The 21,860-nt window shown below is 42.9% G+C and overlaps 1 long non-coding RNA gene and 1 pseudogene across 1 annotated transcript; both read right to left on the reverse strand.

Moving 5' to 3' along the window:
- Positions 1–4,654: 4,654 nt before the first annotated feature.
- LOC106609136 (uncharacterized) lies at positions 4,655–8,291 on the reverse strand. Its single transcript, XR_001329652.2, has 3 exons — positions 8,215–8,291; positions 6,012–6,137; positions 4,655–5,895 (listed from the first exon to the last, which is right to left on the reverse strand). It is a non-coding gene; the product is annotated as an uncharacterized lncRNA (long non-coding RNA).
- A 731-nt stretch (positions 8,292–9,022) lies between these two features.
- LOC106609161 (glyoxalase domain-containing protein 4-like) lies at positions 9,023–21,653 on the reverse strand (annotated as a pseudogene).
- Positions 21,654–21,860: the final 207 nt, after the last annotated feature.

A 21,860-nucleotide genomic window follows, 5' to 3' on the forward strand; every position in this document is an offset into this window, starting at 1 on the left:
TTTTCGTAGCAGGCATAAAAGAAAAAGACACGACAATGCGCAATAATGGATTATGGTCATTGTAGTTAATTACAACGTTTTCTGCGCTAAACTATGTAGAATATTGACCTGTTGGAAAGTATAACTCCCTACTAAGACTGGATCTGATTTATCTCTCAAGAAACTGTAATGTGTGCATTGAGCTCATATAAAAAGACTGAAAGAAATGGAATTCAAATTATTGAACTGCCGTCGGTCAATTAGTTGTTTAAAAACCGCAGAGGAAAAAAATGAATTTCGGTGATTCGCTCAGCACTACGGTTTTAGGCACTTGGTTCATACAGTTGGAGCAGTGGTGTAAAAATACTTTAAAGTACTACTTAAGTAGTTTTTTTGGGGTATCTGTACTTTACTATTTATATTTTGACTACTTTTAACTTCACTACATTCCTAAAGAAAATAATGTACTTTTTACTCCATACATTTTCCTTGTCGCCCAAAAGTACTTGTTACATTTTGAATGCTAAGCAGGAGAGAAAAGTGGTCCAATTCAAACACTTATCAACAGAACATCCCTAGTCATCCCTACTGCCTCGTGATCTAGCTTACTCACTAAACACACGCTTCATTTGTAAGCGGCTATTCCTTGCGAACTTAGAACCTAACGCTTCAATATAGCCTAAATATTTTTTTATTTAACTTTTTAAAATGTATTACCTTTTATGTGGCATAAACACAACCAGTCACAATGTTTTAGTCTGATTAGGCTACTACAAAAGTCTTCTGTAGGCATGCACACCATCTAAAATATAATTCCAGCATCCTCAAAATGGCTTGACATTAACCAGGTTTCCATCCACCCTTTTTATGCAGGTAAGTAGCCTACATGTCGGATAAAAAATGTCATGACATCATGGGAAAGCATGCAGTTTATTAGGCTACAGATGAAATAAGCTATGATGAACTTCACAGTGGTGAAAGTGCAGTGATGAGTTGGATGCTCCTTTCAATAAATGTCTTGTTCTTGTGACATGATGGCATCCCTCACAGTTCCTTGTGTATGATCATATATTTTGATACCTATGAATGTTAATATTGTGAACCTATGTTATATATATTTTTTTTACTTATAGTTTCAGGAAGTGATGTAACTGAGTACTCACCCTGTATATAGGACCTTCCATCCCCATCTGGATGGATGCCTGATGAAGACCTACGGGTTGAAACGTTATAAATAAAATAACCTGGGAGCATGAACAGCAGTGTGCTGCATTTTCCTTTCTGTTTTCCATGAGTTTGCCTACAACTCCAGCAACCTGCGGAAAGTACCTGGATGTGCGTATTTTCTTAAGCTTTTGTCATTTGGCCAATATCTCTTGTTTATTGGCCCGGTGGCTGCGCCAAGTCGGATCTGCATGCGTATGGATGTTCGGTAAATTTCTTCAGTCATGTTGACAGGTGCCAAACTTTTGTAAAGTAAACCCTGAAATGCTCACGTTGTTTATATGCTGATTTTAGAATATTTGCATGAAAATCTGTCACCAATGGATCGGAACCTATAGCTATAGACATCCTAAAGACTGGCAAGTGGGCTAGTCCAGTGTCACTTTGATTATGCCTGCACATCATGGTTCACCAGCAGCCCCAAACATCTAAAGAATAAGCTACATATTAGGGTCGAATATTTTCCCTGTATTTTACATATGTTCCATCCCAAGAATAATTAATTTTCTCCTGGGTAACCCGGTTATTCCCAACCAAACCGGAAGTGTCATTCTAAAGCATATGCCTGGATTTGATTAGAGCTTTGATCGACTTGAAAATTCAAGTCTGATGCTGCCTGAGCCCGATGAGCCACACATTTTGTAATCCTTACGTTAATTACATTTTTATTTCAAAACATAGCCCACGATAGGTACATTACCCCCAAATCCGTAAACACAGGCACCCTCTGGCCCTTCTTTGGACACTGTTAACTAACCTCCAGGCGAGCTTCAATGCCATACAACGCTCCTTCCCATGGCCTCCAACTGCTTTTAAAAGCAAGTAAAACTAAATGCATGCTCTTCAACCGGTCGCTGCCCCCGCCCACCCGTTCAGCATCACTACTCTGGACGATTCTGACTTAGAATATGTGGACAACTACAAATACCTAGTGTTAATTGGAAAAGTTTCCTGGAGATGTGCAGTTTAAAACCTAGTGTCTGGTTAGACTGTAAACTCTCCTTCCAGACTCACATTAAGCATCTCCAATCCAAAATTAAATCTAGAACTGGCTTCCTATTTCGCAACAAAGCATCCTTCACTCATGCTGCCAAACATACCCTCGTAAAACTAACTATCCTACCGATCCTTGACTTCGGCGGTGTCATTTACAAAATAGCCTCCAACACTGTACTCAACAGATTGGATGCATTCTATCACAGTGCCATCCGTTTTGTCACCAAAGCCCCATATACTACCCACCACTGCGACCTGTATGCTCTCATTGGCTGGTCCTCGCTTCATATTCGTCGCCAAACCCACTGGCTCCAGGTCATCGATAAGTCTTTGCTAGGTAAAGCCCAGCCTTATCTCAGCTCACTGGTCACCATAGCATCACCCACCTGTAGCACGCGCTCCAGCAGGTATATTTCACTGGTCACCCCCAAAGCAAATTCCTCCTTTGGTCGCCTTTCCTTCCAGTTCTCTGCTGCCAATGACTGGAACGAACTGCAATAATCACTGAAGCTGGAGACCCATATGTCCCTCACTAACTTTAAGCACCAGCTGTCAGAGCAGTTCACAGATCACTGCACATAGCCCATCTGTCCAACCAACTACCTCAACCCCATGCTGTTATTTATTTAGCTCCTTTGCGTCCACTTGCATTCATCTTCTGCACATCTATCACTCCAGTGTTTAATTGCTATATTGTAATTATTTTGGCACTATGGCCTATTTATTGCCTTACCTCCCTTATCCTACCTCATTTGCACACACTGTGTATAGACTTTCTATTGTATTATTGACTGGGTTTGTTTATTCCATGTGTAACTCTGTTGTTTGTGTCACACTGCTTTGCTTTATCTTGGCCAGGTCGCAGTTGTAAATGAGAACTTGTTCAACTAGCCTACCTGGTTAAATAAAGGTGAAATAAAACATTTACACAATACAGAAAAACATAAAAGCTCATAGATGTAGCTATGCTCTGTTGGGAAAGTAAATTAAATAAGCTCCAGTAAGCTAATCTTTTTTTAGTGTGGACTGTACTATATGCACCTCTTTCAAACCATGAACCAGGGAGAGAACATGTGATCTTGGTGAAGGACATGCTTCCTACGAAGTTACAATTAGGCCCTACTTTACATTTTCATCATTAGTAGGTTGATGCATACATACCTTTCATATTTCCCCTACAGTTGTGCAACATGCTTATCAGCCTACCTCCTCTTTCTCTATTGTTGCTTCATTCCTTCCTCGCTTTCAACAGTTAAATGAAATACGTTTTATCCTGATCATCATTGTAATGACATGCTTGAATAAGACAGGACTACAATAAGATGCAGATGGCTTTCTTTTCTCTTCATGAAGACTGAATGGTTACGGGTCTGAACAAATAACTGCTATAGCTTACCGCCATCCCTCATTCTCTCTTCCTTCAATCTCCCTGGCCTGTGGCCCTGAGTTCTATTAGCTGCTGCATTTAACATTGAGTAAACAGCTTGCATCCCTCGTACAATAGTCTATTTGTATAAGAAATGCTACAAATAAATTCTTCTAGCAAGATATTCTAGTCTAGCTTGAACCGAATCTAACATCTCTGGAGACCTGAAAATATCTGTGCAGTAACGTTCCCCATCCAAACTGACAGAGTTTGAGATGATCTGCAGAGAAGAATGGGAGAAACTCCAAGAAGTGAATCAGTGGCGATTTTAGCATGTAAATCTTGGTGGGGGAAGAAAAAGTGGAATGCATGCCTGCAAAGCCACTAAACAAAACATTAATTGCACTATAACGATGACAAACGGTGCCCACAAACTGTTAGGGCCTACATAAAGCTGTCCCAACATCTTACCAGTGCTGCACCTGGCTATCAGCGGAGCCTTGTCTTGAGGCGAAACTGTTTATTCAGCCTCATTTACTGCCTTTAAAAAAAAACATGTCTGACTTCCTTAATAAGGATCGTACCCTTTTTTGTTTTTCAATTTTCGCCTAAAATGACATACCCAAATCTGTCTAGGTCAGGCCCCGAAGCAAGGATATGAATATTCTTGTTACAATTTGAAAGGAACCACTTTGAATTTGTGGAAATGTGAAATTAATGTAGGATAATATAACACATTAGATCTGGTAAAAGATAATACAAACAAAAAACGTAATTTTTTTCCTCCATCATCTTTGAAATGCAAGAGAAAGATTCCTATCTTAAAGTATGGCCTATGTTTAATTTCGATTTTGGCCACCAGATGGTAGCAGTATGTGTGCAAAGTTTCAGACTGATCCAGTGAAGAATTACAGTAAATTACTACTTGTGTAAAAATCTAAAAGTATTTGGTTTTAAATATACTTAAGTATCAAAATGAATAGTATGAATAATTTAAAATTCCTTATATTAAGCACACTCCAACAGTCAGACAATTTACCAACAAAGCATTTGTGTCTAGTGAGTCCGCCAGATCAGAGGCAGTAGGGATGACCAGGGAGGTTCTGTTTATTAGTGTGTGAATTGTACAATATTCTGTCCTGCTAACCATTCAAAATGTAATGAGTACTTTTGGGTGTCAGGGAAAATGTAAGGAGTAAAAAGTACATTATTTTCTTTAGGAATGCAGCAAAGTAAAAGTTGACCAAAATATAAATGGTAAAGTACAGATACCCCAAAAAACAACTTAAGTAGTACTTTCAAGTATTTTTACTTAAGTGCTTTACAACACTGCTACTCTGACTCCTTAATCTGTTCAAACACAATGCCACACCCACGGACGTTTGTTTTAGACCCTTTGGGGCTGTCTGATTGGTTCCAGAAACCAATGTGTTGGGCCAGAACACACATGGGTGAAGCTGCGTTTTTGTGGTACGTAATTGGCTTTGATACTGGGATTGGTTTTCACCACAAACAATGCCAAAAAACAACTTTCAATGATGGAAGATTCAGACTAAAGTCTAACAAATGATAGAGCAGCGTAAGAATTTAGTGTGAGAGTTCAGAGTGGCAGTGTACACTCGTACACGCCACCTCACGGATTTAAAAGAAATTAACTAGTATAAGGAATATGGTGGAAACTCCCCCCAGCCATGCTTTCCCTAATCCAGTGCTTTTAAATGCATGAGGGGGAGTGAACGAGTGCGCACTTTAGAAGAAAGAGTAGAGAATCGGAATGTAACCAGACAACCATGAAGAGAGAGAGCTTTGATTTATAAGATCCCTTCGGGAAGAAGCCTCCTCCAATCATGTCCTTACTTCCTGTCAAATCCCAGTTTGACGGAGTCCAGCTCCACACGGTGGACGTAACCACGGTATTTGACCACGCCCCCCTTATTAGCGTCACCTGACCTCGTCACCAGGATGGAGTTGCCCTGCAGAACAGACGGACGGTTCTCTGACTCACCTGGTACCTGCATGAGCACACAACATACTGGGCTGGAGATAAACCCTGGGCCATCTAGTAGAGGAGGAGATACGTTCCTAGTGTTTGTTTGTTTGTGTGTGTCCTGCAGCACCAGTAGTGTCTTGTTGGTCTTGTCTCTGACCATGTGTGAGTACATCTGTGTTTGTGTGTGCCTCTAGCACCAGTAGTGTCTTGTCTCTGACCATGGGAGTGTTGGGCTTGTTGTATATTTTAATGTCCACCTCCATCTGTAGCTCCTCTAGATACAGCAGCAGCTGGAACCGTTTAGAGTAATTCTCTACTCAGACCTGACTCTAGGATAGACCTGGGGGAAGAGGGGGAGGGAGGGTGAGAGAGAGAAAGAAAGAGACATTCACAGCACTCATATTGAACACTGGCAGGGTGGTCTAGGATTACAGAGGAGGAAGAGGAGGTACTCACTGAGCATCCAGTAAAAGAGTAGAGGAGGAGGAGTATCCATTGAGGAACTTGATCAGATCTTTGGCATATCCTGGAACCTTGTGGTCCTGGAAAAGCACCATGGGCTTCAGGCTGTTGGCTGAGAGACTGATGGGGAGGAAGGGGCAGAGAGAGGAGAAGATGGTTGGGAGGGGGAAGAGAGAGAGATTTTTGAGTTTTAAAGAACATTTATTGGGTCTGGGAACCCACAGCTAGGGTTGCACATTTTGGGGAATATTCAGAGGTGGAAACTTTCCGTGGTAATTAATGGGAATATATGGGAATTAACGGAAATATATGCAAATTAATATTAGTACCATTTAAATGTAGATGTTTTTTGCATTGGCTATATTTACCATATCATATGGAGACAGAAACATAAACCTTTTACCTTATCATAAGTAGACATAATTGCCAATGATAGAAATAATAAAACATTTATTGTTACGAATTGAACTTGAATTAAATGAGTTGACTCTTCACTTGGGATGATTTCACTGAACAACAAAAGGGAATATTGAATGATCACCAATGATCGATCGCATCTCCCCAAAAAAATTTCAACATACTTCTGTAAAATGATAGTCTAGAAACTAAAGCTTTGGTTGTCTTCCCCTCAGGCTTCAATGTCTTCTCCCTGGACCTCCTCAGTGTCCACCGCTTGAACATCAGACTCTGAGGCCTCATCTTAACTGTCACTTTCTAACCTTGTTGAGGATGGCTCGTTGTCAGGCTCAAAAAGCCTCAAATTTGCCCAGATGGCCCCTGATTTTTCAACCCTTGTATTGGTTAGCCTGTTGCGTGCTTTGGTGTGTGTGTGTGTCCCAAACAAAGGACCAGTTGCGCTCTGAGGCGGCTGATGTTGTTGGGATTTGGAGGATGATGGAGGCAACAGGGGAAAGAGCCTCAGATACAGACAGTCCCTTCCACCAGGTGGCTGATGAGATATGTTGGCACGACTGCCATATTGCATCTCCATCCCAAAGCTCTTGCTTGGAAATGTACTTCACCAGACTGCCAAGAACCTTGCCCTCATCAAGGCCAAGGTGGCGAGACAAGGTAGTGATGACACCATAGGCCTTGTTGATCTCTGCACCAGACAGGATGCTCTTGCCAGCATACTTGGGGTCCAACATGTACACTGCGGCGTGTATCGGCTTCAGGCAGAAGTTTTCACGCTTTTGATGTATTTCAGAACTGCAGTTTCCTCTGCTTGGAGCAACAGTGAAGCAGTGTCTGAACATCAGACAGGATGGCATTGACTCCCTTAATCCGTGCAATGGCTACTGCTATAGGTTTCAGGCTGCTTACCACTCTCTCCCAAAATACATAATCCAGGAAGATCCTCTTGATGGGGCTGTCCATATCGGCAGACTGTGATATGGCCATTTCTTGGAGAGACTCCTTCCCCTCCAGGAGACAGTCAAACATGATGACAACCCCACCCCAATGGGTGTTGCTGGGCAGCTTCAATGTGGTGCTCTTATTCTTCTCACTTTGTTTGGTGAGGTAGATTGCTGCTATAACTTGATGATGCTTCACATACCTAACCATTTCCTTGGCTCTCTTGTAGAGTGTATCCATTGTTTTCAGTGCCATGATGTCCTTGAGGAGCAGATTCAATGAATGAGCAGCACAGTCAATGGGTGTGATGTGAGGATAGGACTTTTCCACTTTAGACCAAGCAGCCTTCATGTTTGCAGCATTGTCTGTCACCAGTGCAAATACCTTCTGTGGTCCAAGGTCATTGATGACTGCCTTCAGCTCAACTGCAATGTACAGACCGGTGTGTCTGTGCTCTTGTAGAATACTGGTTGAGGGGTGGAGATGATGTAGTTAATTATTCCTTGCCCACAAACTTGACCACCCATCAGAGAGGATTGCAATACAGTCTGCTTTCTCTACGATTTTCTTGACCTTCACTTGAACTCTGTTGAACTCTGTATCCAGCAAATGAGTAGATAAAGCATGTCTGGTTGGAGTGGTGTATGCTGGGCAAAGAACATTCAGAAATCTCTTCCAATACACATTGCCTGTGAGCATCAGAGGTGAACCAGTTGCATACACAACTCGAGCAAGACATTCATCAGCATTTCTGTGACTACGTTCCTCCATTGAGTCAAAAAACTTTGATTCCAGGAGGACCATGAGCTGTTGCTATCGGTTTCTGATTCATAATTTTTACCTCGAATAGAAGTAGAGGGACTTTTGTCAGAGGTTGCTTGTTGTGAGCGTTGAGGAAACTTTATGCACTTGGCCAGATGATTCTGCATCTTTGTTGCATTCTTCACATATGATTTGGCACAGTATTTGCAAATGTACACATCTTTTCCTTCTACATTAGCTGCAGTGAAATGTCTCCACACAACAGATAGTGCCTGTGGCATTTTCCTGTAAAGATTAGAAAAGAAAATGTAAAAATAAAACAAATACAATTCCATGTACAGATAAATATTTAAGGAGATTAAACAACTCCTTTGTAAGATAAATGTTTTAAAATGAAACATGTATGGAAACAGGTGAATTAACACTCCTCAGTTAGCAGGCTCAATCAAGCTAAAACTCACATGGTAGCAAAAACAAACTAGCAGAAATTAACAAGTTAGAAATGATTTAAACAAACTTTGCTGTAGGCTACTATTTACTAGTTAACAAAAAAATAATGTATGTCATATAACATATATTCACCCCACCCAGTATTGTAATCAAAACTTACCAGAAAGCATGTCATCCTTGGCTCAGACAGTGTAGTAGTGTGGGCTCAATGGCATCTCATTAGTGTGCAAGATCTTGAGAATCAGCTGTACATGTGATGGAAGAATGCACTGTGCATGCAGAGGGTTACAATTCCATTGAATTGGGAATAGTGTAATCAAAATATGCCACAAGACCTAGAATTGCCTTATGTGTATCCCACAAAAAAAGGTTCACTGTTATAAGGTAACTTTTTTGATGAATTTAAGCAAAATTCCCCAAATTCTTAACTTCCCATGGAAAATTTCCTGGAACGTTTCAGACCCTTTGCAACCCTACCCACAGCACAATGAACACTCAAACAACAAAGCAGATATCATGGGCATCTGGATCAGCCCAAATGACCACTTCTACTGTAACCTTCCCAGGGGTGTCCAGGCTAATTAATTTTTTGGGTTTCCTTTTGTCATCAGTGCTTCAAGATCTGCCAATTGTTCACGTGGACAGGAGAATGCTATACGTCCAAAGGCTGTCCCATGATCTACTATCTCAACAATGTTCTGAAGCTCTAGTTTACACTGAGTGTATGCAAATCCCATCAGCACAGTCTTCTTCTCTTCATATCTCTCTTTCTCCTTCATCCCCAAAAGGGAGGACCAGTAGTGTATTGATTCCTGCATGTCAGACCCTGCTAGACACACCTTCTGTACAGGATCATTGGGAGGCTGTTCTTTGTCCACCAGGTAGAAGCGATAACCTCCTGGTGCCTCAGCCAGATAGAGGGCCTTTCCAACCTCAGTGAGGAGCCAACCAAGCTACTTAGCATTGCTGACAGCCTGGCTAGACTGTCGAGTCAGACCCAGGAAGTAGTTGCCTAGGCAATATTCTCCCACTCCATAATCGTAGATCAGTTCAGCCACAAAGTTACCATCCTCTGGCCCAAAGCTGACCATTGTCTTGCTCCAGTTTCCATCATAAGGGCCGTTACATGTTTCTTTTACATCCCTCTTCAAACTCTTTGTGACACAAAATCTTCATGCCGAGAACATCTCGGTAAAGGGTGGCCGTTTTGCTTCTGTCACTCACTTTGAAAACGAACTGCAAGGCTCACCTCAAAGCCATGATAACCCAAGTGAGTTTGCTATGTACTATACGATTATATATCACGCTCAGTTTGTCTACGTTGATTGAGGATCCTTGCAAATGATTGCCATATAGAAAGGAGAAAGGAAAATCTGCTGAAACCACAGAGAACCCAGACAGAGAGAAAAATACCCTATGAGGTATGATCATCATATTGTTTTCATTTTCTCTTAACCTTACCACGTTTCTCACTACCTTTTGCTGCCGTGACAGCAGTAACAAATTTCCTCAAGCGGAAATGCTTCTTCACACAACTGATCTAACCCCACCGTCTTCTATAACACCACAGGTGACCCCACAAACGTATCAACATAAAAAAAAAATCTGCCAATTTGACAGATTTCCCAAAAGTCTGATCCAGGAACCAATTTACCTCCTCTAGATTGTAAATTGAGTCGTCACCAGATGATACCGTATCATACTGATCCTCCTCAACTGAGGCCACAGACCCCTCCTCTGCCACATCACTCTCAAAACTCCCCACTTGCACCCCATCACTCGTACCCAGGCATCTCCTCTCCAGTCTGGGGAATTGGCTCCCCAGATCCATTCTTACCTCCTACAACAATATTTTTCTGCTGCACATCAAACGCTATATTTCCCTCTGGTACAAGCTGCAACTCCATACCCTCAACACAGACAGCTTGTTACTCAGCAACAGGTGCTTGTGGCTGCTCTACCACTGTCGGCCCACCTATCCCTACCTCAGTGGGCCCAGGTGTTACGAGGACCACCTGCGCCCCTCCCTCGCCTTCTTCCTTTTCAGTATGTCGCTTATGGCCAACATCCCCACACTCAAAACACTGTTGACTATCCATACTAGCATAAGCCATATACAGTCTGTTGTCATACTTGACTTTAAACGATACCTCCAAAGTCTGTTCCGGTGAGTCCAAAAACATAAACACCTGTCGCCGAAACAACATAACCTGTTTCAACGCCGGGTGTTTGCAACCCAACGGGACAATCTTAATTGAACCGCAATAACTCGCGCTCCAATAGCTCATTGGGAATAAACGGCGGCACATCCGAAATCGTTACCCTTGTTGATGGAGAAAAAAGCGGCATAACTTGAATAAACATACCTTTAAGAAGTACGCCATGCTCAAGCATCCGATCAACTAGACTCTCTTCTTTCAGAAAAACCACCACCGCTTTATTCATCTGCGACGCATAAGCAACATTTTCATAGCCTACTTTCTCTCCTACGGCGACCGGAAACTCCTCCACAGTGACAATAGCCGAAGTGACAGGGACAGCGTCCCCATGTGGGTAGCCATTGCCACTAAAGCGAAAAAAATTCCAACCAGACATGAAATATACCTAGTTCTACCACAAAACATTTAAGTAATGATAACCTTAATCATGCCTAGAAAAATGAAAACCACCAAGAAAATGAAACAAAAAAGAAAACACAGGGAATCTAACTCCACACCAAACACTCAGACTCCAAAAAAACTCCCAGCATGTACTGAGAGAGAGCGCGCGGGAGGGGAGGAGTTTGTTCGTTTCTCCTGTAAAGTCATTGAAAGAAAACAGCTACTATTTTGTCACAGGACTGGTCTTAGAGTTAGGGTAAAAGTAGATTTACAGATGTGGGACAACTAACTACTGTCTCTTATTTGTGAATTAGAGTTCAGAGCAGTCTGACGCCTTTTATTCCCATTCTCCCACATCTTGTCGCCTGCTATCACTTTAGATTTGCATGTGCCGCATCTGACCATTCAAAACTTCTTAGGGCTAGGCCCCTTTTTTCTCCATTTCCGCCTGAGTGAAGTGCCCAAAGTAAACTGCCTGTAGCTCAGGCCCTGAAGCCAGGATATGCATATAATTGGTACCATTGGAAAGGAAACACTTTGACGTTTGTAGAAATGTTAAAATAATGTAGGAGAATACAACACAATAGATATGGTAGGAGAAAATCCAAATAAAAACCAACCAGAATTATTTCTTTGAGAGAGACCATCCTCTTAGAAATGCAAGTAAAAGGTCATATTGAAAATTAGCTCCCTGAATGCAATTCCTATGGCTTCCACAGCAATTTATGTTCAAGGTTTGAGGCTTGTAACTTCAGAAATGAATAAGAAATATCAGTTTTAGTACAGACACAGTCTTGGAAATTCATGTTTGAGCGTGCCATGAAGACAGTACGCACCTGCTAAAATCGGTTTCCTATTGAACATACTTCTTTCCGTAAGAAATATTATAGTTTGATTACATTTTAGGGTATCTGAGGAGTAAATGGAAACATATTTTGACTTGTTGAAACAAAGTTTAGAAGGTAGATTTTCGGATTCCTTTCTCTGCATGTTGAACGAGTGGATTAATCTAATCGATGGTGGCAAATAAACAGACTTTTTTGGGATATAAAGAATGATATTATCTAGCAAAACGACACTACACGTAATAGCTGTGATCCTTTGGATGACAAATCGGAGGAAGATTTTCAAAAAGTAAGTGAATTAATCGTCATTTGTGAATGTATGAAACCTGTGCCAGTGGATATTTATATTTTGATGTGGGGCGCTGTTTTCAAACAATCGCATGGCATGTTTTCACTGTAATAGCTACTGTAAATCGGACAGTGCAGTTAGATTAACAAGAATTTAAGCTTTCAGACGATATAAGACACTTATATGTACCTAAATGTTTAGGGACACCTATCCTTAATTAACGCACCAGTATAAATTCTATGTCGGCTTTGTGAGGAAAAACTCTGATGTTGGGTGCTGGGCGTTCCCCCCTGTGTCCCCAATTTAAACAATGCTAGGGTAATGCTGCGTTCACAGCAAGTGGGAAACTCGTAAAATATTACTTGTAAACTGGGAGAAACGAGTTGTCTGCGTTCTGTGCATTCACGTGCTTTGAACTCGTCGAGAACGCCAATTGGCTGCTGAGACAAACATAAACTAAAAGTACACATATTATGCAGGCAAACTAATTAGTGTTCAAAAAACATGAAAAGATCGTTTTTTTTATAAATAAGGTTTTGTTGTTGCATTTAACTGCCGAAAATGCTGTTATTGAGGTTGTTTACTTAGTATGTGACTTCAGAGTTAAGCATGTAGGAGAAGTCAGAGTTCCGAAATGATAGACGAGTTTCCCACTAGTAATTACCAGTTCAAGCGTTCAAGTGGATTTTTCCCAGTCGTATGCTGGTATTTACGAATTTACGAGATGTTATGAACGCAGCATTAGGGTCAGACAGAGTCAGGGTTAAAGTTCTGGTCTTACCTCTGTCTCACTCTCCAGAGTGAACTTGATCAGGCCATCAACAACAAGGTGGTCAGAAGTGATGCTTACACCGCCACGGTCTGAGATCAACTTAGCTCTGACGGGGTAGGGGTCAGGGGTTAGGTTAGTCACATTACACAGAGGTCCAATCCCAAATAGACCCCTAGACCCTATGCACTTGTCGAGATCGGAGAGGATTTGAAAAATGTGAGCAATATGATAATAGCTCCACTTGCTCACTGAAAGGCTAGGTGGAAGTTTAACCATATTGCCTATATCTATCAAATCCTGTCAGTCCATAGGGAATTTGGGATTGGGCTACCGAGGATCCATAAGGACCTGACGAATGAAGAATAAAGGTAAAAACAAACAGCTCCATGTCTGGACCAATCACCTGTCAGAGTTGAACTTCCTGAGGATGGAATTCTCCAGTCTCTCCTGGGGGTGTGTGATGTCTGGGCTGGGCCAGGTGAGGGCGCCACACACCCTCCACTCACACACACACCATTCTTCTGCCCCACACCATTAACCTGTCCTCCATTCTGAACAGGAAAAGAGCTAGACACCCCCTGCTGCTTCTGGCCACACCCTTTTCCTCGGGGTCCTTGCCACTGGTCCTGACAGAACTCCCTCACCTGCAGACCAACACACTCAGGTGTCAAATTCAACCTTCCGCCTCTTTAGTCTAGTGCCACGACTATATCTGCTATCAGAGCAGAGTCATTTGGACGTCGGTCTTCTTTTTTATTTCAGTTTGGCAATGTTGACTTTGTAACATACGGAAACACACACGCCAGAATGCGGTTGGTATCGATTGCCAGGTTGGTACAGGTTGTAAAAGCTGAGCTGGAGAGGGTGTGGGAGGATGTGGGCTGATCATGAACCCGGACTTGAACCGGGACACACGCACAACTTGTGAACGGGTTGAGGAACACAACAGTAACCCAATGACCCTTATGAGTTAGTAGTTAACATGTGACCATCAGACACAATGGACCACAGTGTGTGTATGTGTGGGGCTCTGCTAAACCTAACTGGCAACACCATAAAGTGGTGCTGTACACCCTGGAATCCCCCTGGCACACTGTTTAGTTAAGTTGGCCTACCAACACCCTGTCTAAAGCAACCAGGCCAGGGCCATATGTTCATATAACTCTGTACCAGGCTAGTGTTGTAGGCCTACCTTTGGTTTGAAGTTCACCACTCCTGAATAGACTTTGGCATTATTGGATAGCTTGAGAGCGTAGAGGATTTTAATGAAGTTAGGGTCTCTCACTCCATCCCTAAGAAAGAGAGAGGTTAAAATTCAGAAGTGTTCATGAACTCCCCCCATCCATTCAGACCAGTCACGTCCAAATACAAACGGGCTGTTCTACCAATTCTGTGCCTTTTGAGAAGTGTAACTTGGTCAATTTTGGGGGGAATTTCAACTAATTTTAACCTTCTGTCATAAAGAGTACATGTTCAACTTTGTAAAAAACATGTTTTCAAATGTATTCTCCTAATGCGGGCTTCAGATTCCTCTCCTACGTTTAAAATGTGGATTGACCAGATTGTTGACTTTCTTCCTCTTGAAAAGCTAAATTATGACCTCCGCAAGAGACAACCCAGGGTCGGTCTCCACTACTCAACTATATTTCAAACTGGACAGAGTGAATGTGGTGATTAAGGAAATGTGTCTGTATACATGATGTGTAAGGGGCTATAAAATGAATGATGTTCTCGTTATCTCAGCTAAAGCTGGAAATATCTAACATGATCACTGATAATGCTGCTGCAAATTTGTTGTTTGTTTCATTTTATTTTTTATTATATTATTTATGTCTGCCACATCTGTGAATGTGTATTGTGTTTTCTTTGTTGACTGAAAAACAAGAACTTAAAACTTTGAATAAAAAAAGATAAACTCTTTCACATCTCAAGAAGTAATTCTTTTTAAAGACTTTAGTAAGTGCTCATAATTAAGTGATAATGCCAGAGAAGCAAGTGTTTAGAGGATATATCGGCATGGGTGTTAGGCCCGAGAGAAGCCTCCCACTAGACTACTATGGGACAGCTGGAGGTCGAATTTGAATATTGAAACAATGTTGCAAATGTCGGCCAGACAGACAGCAAGGTTTATACAAATCTCCGCTGTTCAAAACAAAATGTTAGTCTAAAAGAAATGTAAAATAATGTCTAGATCTTTATAGCGGAGATCAAGTTTATAAAGTGCCTAGCTGGGCTGATGAGACAGTGGATTGCGCAGTCAGATGGAACAGAGTAAATAGCATTTTAACGTCATAGATTTAGCCGGTTGTAACTTGTGGAATAGACACCGGCTGGAATTCGGTTTTAAACAATCACCATTCAGGATTAGACCCACCCGTTGTATAAGTGCCAAATAAAGTAACAGGGTTGACCGGTTGACTACATAAACCATAGATTCCCTTGTGACATGGGGAATGGAAGCTATTTGTGAGCAACCGAGAGTGGCAATTGAATGCAAGCTTCACCCATAAAATGTTTTATGAGTAACAGAGTTGACGTGTTATACTCAACCCGCTCAGTTTTCCATCACAAAACACCAGCATATGGCCAAAAAGAGTAGAACCTGCAAGGCACTACAGAGGTAGTGCGTACGGCCCAGTACATCATGAGGGCTTCCTGCCATCCAGGACCTCTACACCAGGTGGTGTCAGAGTAAGGCCCTAAAAAAATGTCAAAGACTCCAGCCACCCGAGTCATAGACTGTTCTCTCTGCTATTGCACGGCAAGCGGTACCGTAGCGCCAAGTCTAGGTCCAAGTGGCTCCTAAACAGCTTCTACCCCCAAGCCATAAGACTCCTGAACATCTACTATAATGGCTACCCAGACTATTAGCATTGTCCCCCCCCCCCCCCCCCGGAACGCTGCTGCTGCTCTCTCTTATTATCTATGCATAGTCACTTTAATAACTCTACCTACATGTACATATTACCTCAATTACCTTGACTAACCGGTGCCCCCTGTATATATCCTCGCTATTGTTATTTTGCTGCTGCTCTTTAATGATTTGTTACTTTTATTTCTTACTTTTTTAGGTATTTTCTTAAAACTGCATTGCTGGTTAAGGGCTTGTAAGTAATATTTCACTGTAAGATACCTGTTGTATTCGGCACATGTGACAAATAAAATGTGATTTGATTTGATTTTAGATGTATACTTAACAAAAATATAAACGCAACATGCAACAATTTCAAAGATTCTACTGAGTTACAGTTCATATAAAGAAATCAATCTACACTTACCAATCATAAATAAATTAATTAGGCCCTAATCTATGGATTTCACATGACTGGGCAGGGGTGCAGTCATGGGTGGGCCTTGGAGGCCATAGGCCACCACCCACTTGGCAGGGAGACCCACCCACTGGGGAGCCAGTCCCAGGCAATCAGAATTTGTTTTTCTTCCCACAAAAGGGCTTTATTGCAGACATAAATGCTCATCAGTACCTCCCCACCCCAGACGATCCCGTAGGTGAAGAAACCGGATGTGGAGGTCCTGGGCTGTTGTGGTTACACATGGTCTGCGGTTGTGAGGCCGGTTGGAAGTACTGCCAAATTCTCTAAAACAACTTTGAAGGCAGTGTATGGTAGAGAAATTAACATTAGATTATCTGGCAACAGCTCTGGTGTACATTCCTACAGTCAGCATGCCAATTGCACACTCTCTCAACACTTGAGACATCTTGGGCATTGTGTTGCGTGACAAAACTGCACATTATAAAGTGGCCTTTTATTGTCCACCTGTGTAATGATCATGCTTTTAAATCAGCTTCTTGATATGCCACATCTGTCAGGTGGATGGATTATCTTGGCAGAGAAATGTTCACTAACAGTGATGTAGACAAATTTGTGCACATTTGAGATCCTTTTTTTGTGCATATGGAACATTTCTGGGATTCTTTTATTTTTTTTTCAGCTCATGAAACATGGGACCAACACTTAACCTGTTGTAATGGTGTTTGATGAGACCACAAGGCCTCATTTACACCCTATCTGACTAACTAATGCCTTAGAGGAAGCGATAGGTGAAGTTAAACTAGCCCGGTTAATTGAAAATGGTAGATTGTGGTAGCCTGGCTCAGCAAGGGAAGATTCTGCAAATGGAAAAGGTTCTGCAAATGGAAAGAAGATTAAAAGCCATGTACCTTGTGCTTATGCTAGGTTGAGGGGAGTCATCACTGGGGTCCCAATATCTATGTCCATAGATGATATTAAAGAAAATGTGAAGAGAGGCAGAGTGATTGAGGCCAAAAGGTTGATCAGTAGGAAAGAGGACCAAAGAAGTGAAAGCTTATTGTAACGTCTGCTTCCAACTCACACCCTCAAACGCGTAGATCCCCTAAACGCAGCTCACTTTCTAGCTCACTTTCCAGCCCACACTCTCAAACACCTAGATCCCCTGAACGCAGCTCACTCTCCAGATCCCAATCACCTGAATTCTAATCACCTGTTCACACACCTGTATGTCATTATCACACACTATTTAGTTCAGTTCTTTGCACCCCATCACTGTGAGGTATTGTTTGCTTTGTGACACACGTCTTTCAGAGCGCTGGGTTCCCCACAATTTACTCCTTCCATGTATGGCCATCAGACCCGCTGAGTTCTGGCCGTCCCGGAATCACCCGGACCACAGAGCTACTGACACGCAAGTTCTGGTGGTCATCCCTAACCGCCGACGTCCGAGATTACGTTCTTTCCTGTCCCGTCTGTGCTTGGGCAAAGAGCCCTCGCCAACTACCTACCGGTAAGCTCGAGCCTACACCACACAGACCATGGTCCCACATCGCCATGGACTTCCTCACGGATCTGCAGGACTCGTCGGGCTTCAAGACTATTTGTTGTAGTGGACCGGTTCTCCAAGATGTGCCGACTCATACCCCTTCCGCATCTATCTAATGCCATGGAAATGGCCGAGTGCATGTTCCAACAGGTGTTTCGTCTGTATGGGATCTCGGAAGACATTTTTGGATCGGGGACCCCAGTTCATCTCCAGGGTGTGGCAAGCCTTCTGTGACCGACTGGGGGTCTCCATCAACCTATCCTCCAGATACCGTCCCCCAAACCAACGGGCAGACGGAACGCCTGAATCAGGAAATAGGGCAGTACCTTCGCCAACACTGCACCCACCAACCACACGAGTGGAGTCGCTATCTAGCCTGGGCCGAATACCCACAGAACTCCCTGGTGCATTCCTCACTCCATCTCACTCCTTTTCAGTGTGTCCTCGGATACCAACCAGCCCCGTGTTCCCATGGAAGACAGAGCCTGGAACTGTGCCTGCCGTCAATGAGTGCTTTTGACAAGCGAGCAGGTTTGAGAGGCCGCACATCAGCACCTCCATCAAGCTTCCCTCTCCCAGAAACGGTTCACTGACCGGCGTCGCCAACCTACTCCACTCTTCCACCCTGGGCAACGTGTGTGGCTCTCTACCCGGGACATCCGGCTTCATGACCCCTGCAAAAAGTTCCGTCCCCAGTTCATTGGTCCCTTCAAAATAACACACTGCATCAATCCTGTCACCTACCATCCCCAGTTTCCCAGATCCTCATTACCTCATTACCAGATCTCCTCATCCTTCCATGTGTCCCTTCTCAAGCCTGTGAGGTACAGCCCTCTCCATCCTCCTGTGGCGCACCCCCTCCGTTTGACGTCGGCGTTGCACCTGCTTATTCCATCCGAGCCCTCCTTGACTCCAAGTGCCTGGGTGGTCGCATCCACTACCTAGTGGATTGGGAGGGGAACGGTCCTGGATCCATGCCCAGGACATCCTCGACCCAGTCTTGATCCTGGCTTTCCACCGTGACCGCACAGCTCCACGCCCCCGGGGGAGGCCCTTTGCTCCGCTTCCTAGGCCGTCAAGTGCCGCCCGGGGGTGGCGTACTGCAACGTCTGCTTCCAACTCACACTCTCAAACACGTAGATCCCCTGAACACAACCCACTTTCCAGCTCACTCTCAAACACCTACATCCCCTGAACGCAGCTCACTCTCCAGATCCCAATCACCTGAATTCTAATCACCTGTTCACACACCTGTATGTCATTATCACACACTATTTAGTTCAGCTCTTTGCACACCATCACTGAGGTAGTGTTTGTTTTGACACGACTTTCAGAGTGCCAGGTTTCCCGTGATTTACTCTTCCCGTGTATGATAGTTTTTGCCTGCCTCACTAACGACGCCTTTTCCCTGCCCATATCGGATTTCCTGTTATCTACCTATTGCCTGATCTCCTGGATGACGTTACTAGCCTTTTCCCTGCCTGTACTGTTGCCCTTTTGGACCCCCTGTGTATGACCCTCTGCCTGGACCCAGCTACCTGCCTCCTCCTGTGGTCCTTTGCAATAAACACCTGCTGCGCTTGAAACCAGCTCTGTCTCCCCTCGTGTTCATTACACTTATCAGTGATGCTGAGATTTGAGGTTTTGCTGAGAAAAGTACAGATAGGATTCCTTAGTTACAATGTTAGAGACTGTGTCTCATATGCACTGCAGTGTTTTGAATGGGACTGATTACAGTGAATGTGGAAGCAATGGGAAGGTTAAGTGTTGTAATTGTGGGGGAGAACACAGTGCAGCATTTGGTGGATGCCAGATGCAGAGAGGGGCTCAGAGATATATAATCAGCAATGATGTATCATTTGCAGAGGCTGTAAGACAGATTTGTAGACCTACAGTGCGGACTGATGGCGCTTATATGGATGTTTCTGTACTAAGTGGACCTAATGTCGGGACTGGTCCTTCTGATGGTCCTGGCATGGTCTCGAGGCCTGTTCAGAAACATTGTGCTCATGTTTTGTCCTAACACCACACAGCGGATGCAAATAGTCAAATGTTGATATGGTGATCATTTGAACCAGATGGCTAGTGCTAAGAAAAAACAAAAATGTGCACCTCTTTGGGTCCCTAGGACCAGGAAACACTGATCTTGGGCTAGGCTACATCAGAAACAATGACTGAGTGGAGTGCCATGACTACAATGGTTCAAGCCCAGAAAATGGGTATGGAGCTGAACTGGCAGCTGGAAGGCTCCCATGTACCATCTCTTGCCATTGTGCCCTTGAGCAAGGTACTGAACCCCCCCCACAATTGCTCTCCACCCAGGGGTGCTGCACTGCAGCATGTTGGGAAAAGCATGAAGAACAGAGATGTGCCAATGTACAATTAAAGTATCTATTCCCTCCATGTTTTTGTCACAAGATGACTCTTTGCACATCTCTACACCCACACCACTTTTGTCTCTATTGCACCACTGTACAAGTATTCCTTGTATTGTACTACACTGCCATTACTGAAAGTATGGCTACTATTTAATTGTGCTATGTAAAGTATCCTGTATGTTCAGAACAAATAAACGTTAAGTTTTACTATGCCTACTTAAATATGACACTGAAAGACTGTCGTTATTACTATGCCTATTTGGAGTATTACGAAAGATTAAGAATTAGCATTATAACATGTTTACTTTGCCAACCAATGAGAGAGCTGAAACGAGAGAGCCAAAATGATCAATTTGAACTTGAGATGGGTTAAATGGAATACATACTGAAATCTGGAAACTGTCAGGCCTATAACATCTCACATGTAGCCTAATATGAAATGAACTCCTGCAGAATTATGTATTTCATGCAGTACAATGACGCCCCAAATGTTATTTATTTTGTCTGGGGAAAAGGAGTGGAGCAATAAAATAGCCTATTAAATTGCGGAAATTATAAGCATTTAAATATAAAAATGTGGCTTAAAAGTGTATTTTTTTCCCCCAACACCCCTGTGAAAAATTTGTCCCACCATGTTTGCCTGTCCTACAATGAGGCTAGTGTCCACTGCACCCCTCCCCATGGCCCGTTGCTTCTCGCCACTATCCAGGCCAAGTAGCCACGTCCTTTGAAGTGTCTGGTCTGCTAGTTCCGCCTCTGAATTCACCATACACTGACTATAGGCTACATGTAAACCTGTTTTTCCGTCTTTATAAGACTTTGTTTACTTTTCTTCTTGTAACATGCACTTGACATGTTGAGTTATTGGGGCAGCTTGCAGGATGTAGTGGGGCCGCGTGTTCTAATTTCATTGTTTTGGTTTACGTTCCAAAAAAGGTCTTATAGAAACAATAGCCAAACTAGGTTTTTACAATGATGGTGAACATTTCGAGAAATGTTAGGGGTTAGAATCTTACCAGTCACAGAGAGTGCACGAAGGGACTTGTCAACAAGTCTTTCCTCCAAGTTTGAACAAATAGTTGGACAAGAGTCATCTCATCGATGAAGAGGAGTTTACCTGTTTCGAAACTCTGAGTTGTAGATGTCTCGGTGTTCACTTCTCATTGCTGTTCGATTTGTTTCTTGCAACAATTCATAAAAATCCAGTCCAATTTGGCTCTGTGTTCTTACATTCATGGTGATATGCGATTGAGAGCAGCTGGTGAGATTTGATGAAATAGCTATATTTTATCAAAGTAGCCTATTTGAGTTTCATTGTGTAGAAAACATAAGTGATCATGGCGCCACTGAAGAGGATCTGCGGAAATCCTGTAAGCCTGAAGAAACAAAACCGAACACATCACTACACGGGGGGCGGGAGTTTCGTATCAAAGATATTTATAACTTTATAAGGTTACCCCTTCTGTAACGTCTATGCTAGTGTTGGTAAGGATTGTATGGTAAAGAAGAAACCTAAAAGCCCGCATTTGAAAACATTTAAATGTGGATAACTCATTCAAAAGATATTGCATTT

This window comes from Salmo salar, chromosome ssa07 (assembly GCF_905237065.1).
Source record: "Salmo salar chromosome ssa07, Ssal_v3.1, whole genome shotgun sequence".
Taxonomy (NCBI): domain Eukaryota; kingdom Metazoa; phylum Chordata; class Actinopteri; order Salmoniformes; family Salmonidae; genus Salmo; species Salmo salar.